The 3140-nt window shown below is 34.7% G+C and overlaps 1 long non-coding RNA gene across 1 annotated transcript in view; it reads right to left on the bottom strand.

The window, feature by feature from the left end:
* LOC109290119 overlaps nt 1-2963 on the bottom strand; it is a 10072-nt gene extending 7109 nt beyond the window's left edge. The window contains exons 1-2 of the long non-coding RNA XR_002095530.1: nt 2737-2963; nt 2605-2610 (exon numbers count right to left, since the gene is read on the bottom strand). This is a non-coding gene — a long non-coding RNA (uncharacterized LOC109290119). The remainder of the gene's footprint in view (nt 1-2604; nt 2611-2736) is intronic.
* Between the last annotated feature and the right edge of the window lie 177 nt (nt 2964-3140).

The following is a 3140-nucleotide window of genomic DNA, read 5'->3' as shown; positions in this document are numbered from 1 at the left end:
TAACATATTACCACTGTATCTCATTAGTGTGTTTGTGAAGTTTGCAAGCTTTTGATCAGTTTGGAATCAAACGGGATGGGTATTGACTGAATGAGGTACCTTTAGGAAGTTGATCACAGAATATTCTCTTTCAGGAGTTATTTTAACAATGGGGCTTAATAAATAGCTGCATCAAACGGCTTATGGAGATAGGGAAGATCAGAGGCCATTGGATACAATAGATATGAGTTGCAGGAGAATACACTGGTTTACTATAATAATTATTTAGAGATGAACTGCCTATTTTGAGAACTATGCCTTAACTAACAAATGTGAATGTGAGGAAGTGAGGATCAGAGAGGACTGGTGACAACAGGTGTGAAGTAGGTAGGTTAGATGCAGTCACATAGACTGCTTTAGCATAGTAAACATTTAGACATTTGTAAACATTTAGACAGATATTGGATGTTTGCTCTGGGAAATATGCCTTAATCAAAGGGGTAATGTGTTAACCAGGATATATTTACAGTCATGCTGTCAGTGCACTTTGGCTCCTCCTGTCTTACAGGCTTTACTTCAAAGTGGATATTTTAGCTCTTTTGTTTCCTTTAGTGACACTTAGCTCAATTGAGATGTGTATGTAGTTTGTAGGTTTCTCCCTAGGCCATTTGGCTTTTCTGTCTGCTCTCTGAGTCTTGTAATACACAAGTATTGAGTTTGTCAGGTATCTGCCAATAATTTTAACCATTACTTTTATTTTTTAGGCTTGTTAGTGGTAGAAGGTTGAGGACTGTTATCACAACTGTTATGGCATGGCTCTGGTACTAGGTACCACAAGCTCCTCTTTATCTATGCCTAATGGGTTGCAGCTATTAGTAGACTTTGATTTTCTTTGTGGCAGACCTGTTGCCACAACCCAGTCTTGCCCTAGTCACTGTCTTGCTTTTTGTGCAGGAGGCACTGTTCTTTCAGTCCAGCCCAAGCTGTCACAGCCATCAGAAAGTAAATGACCAGATGGTAATGAGGCACATAATTGCCTCAGAGCTTTCTCCAGCTTACATGACCTAACATTCTTAAAGAAATGTTATTTCCCTTGTCATGAAGAAAGGTGGAAACTATTAGCAATAGATTTACCTGTTGCCTTTCCACGTCTCACTGTGTTATAATTAACTATTATATGATACTGGTATATATTATATGCTAGAGGTGAAATTACATGCCAATTTTGTTGTTGTTAACATTCTCTTTCAACATTTTTAATAACGTTAAAATTGTTTTGTAATCTTAGAAAATGTTTTGTAAACTCACTATTACTGTTTTAACATGTGTCACAATACTTATAAAATATTGCATTATCAGAAACTACTTAATCCTTATGAATGCTAGTAATGTGTAGCAGTTAAGAGGGTATTAAGAATTATTATTGCTTTCTGAGTGAGTGATTTATTTGCAGATCTAAAGTTCAGCAAAACCTTAAAAAATTATGCTTTCATGAAACACATTTGGTTTCATGTTTTGTAATTAACTCAGTTGTCAACCCAGGTTCAATGTAAGGCTTTTTGAGCTTAATGAAACTTTCCACTGAAAATATATGATTTTTTTATAAAGTCCTACAAAACTTGCTTTTTATGCATTTTCTTTTGAATTCTTGACTTAGTTTAATTCAGAATCTCAAATGAACCTCAAGATTTGTGAACACCTGCAAATTAAAAGTAAAGCAAGTGTTTGCAAACAAACCACTGCTAAAATAAAATGCCAAGCATTGCACATCTGTAATCAGGACAGCTTTCAGATGTTTGGAAACATACTTACACTTTATTTTTCAAGCTTTGGATATTTTCAATTTAGGCAGTAAACGCTCAAGCAAGTATCCCTGAGGAAGGTCTGTGAAGTTGGTATCTGCAGGTTTTAACCTGGACAGTCTGGTTAAAATTATGAAATTCTGTAACTGAAGAACCTGGCACTTCTGCAGTCAGTTTGATCATGCTAAAACAGCTTTTCATAAAGGTGAGAGGTATGTACAAAAAAATCTGTCCTTGTAAATGGCTGTTTTTCATGCCTACATAGTTCATTATGCAATAACTATTATGTTAACTCTATGCTACTCTTATATGCAGAACAGCACTTGTGTATTTGCATACAATTTGGAAATATATGTCCAAGATCCTAACTCACAAATCTTACGTTTTCTTAAGTCAAACATACATAGTAGCTAATCATTCTTTGGGTGATAATACAGAAAGTTTTATCATGAGTTAAGGTCTAGTTAGGTTAAATAAGGAGTAACCAGTACTAACTAGCATTCCCATAAAAATCTTCACCTTCATGCTTTAAGATGAGGAATTCTATTCTGCCTTTATAATCATAAAAAGGAAAAGGAAAAAATTATCCAGTATAATCTTTGTAAGCAAAGTTAATTTTATCACTATAAAAGAACAGCAAACACTCCAGTGGTCATGTAAATAACGTTTGGAAGAAAGAAAGAGATTTGATCCATATAGCTGATAACTATAAGTTCAAGTTAGTAAAAAAACCCAAAAAACAAAAACAAGCTTATAAGTACTTAACTGAAAAATTCTATGCCAACTGTACCAAATGTTTTACATACAGATTAAAGGCTATTACCAGTACCTGAAATCCACCTAACCTAAAGGTTAGTTCCTCATCTTGTATAATTTGTTGCAGTCACCTTGATGTGTATACAATTATTTAAACCTACTGAGGTGGTACCCTGAAGGAACATTTTTTTGTGAATACAGGCATTCCTCGACTTACAACGCTTTGTGTTACAACATTTCGCACTTACAACGTTTATAAATTGACAACCTGTTTCAACTTTATGATGTCAGATTCAACTTTACAATGCTTGATCTGATGCAATGCCAAACTAGTGAACAAATTCACTGCATTGCTTATCTCCCTGGAGAACATCTGTCCAAACTTCCTTGCACACTTTCTTTAAGAATACAGACAAGACTCCAGAAAAACCTGAAGCCAAGACTTCTGAGAAGACTCCAGCCAAGAATCCTTCAAAAAGTCCAACCAAGAGTATTTCAAAAAGTCCAGCAAAGTCACCTTAAAGAAGTCCTAAATCAATATGATTGCTATTTACAATCTAAATGCATTCATGTAGCTATATTACTCATCTATAATTGATCGAG

The sequence above is a fragment of the Gavialis gangeticus genome, unplaced genomic scaffold (assembly GCF_001723915.1).
Source record: "Gavialis gangeticus isolate Ggan-Ray unplaced genomic scaffold, GavGan_comp1, whole genome shotgun sequence".
NCBI classification, from domain to species: Eukaryota; Metazoa; Chordata; order Crocodylia; family Gavialidae; genus Gavialis; species Gavialis gangeticus.
The sequence above is the reverse complement of the archived record's forward strand: the minus strand, read 5'-3'. Positions and strand labels throughout refer to the sequence as shown.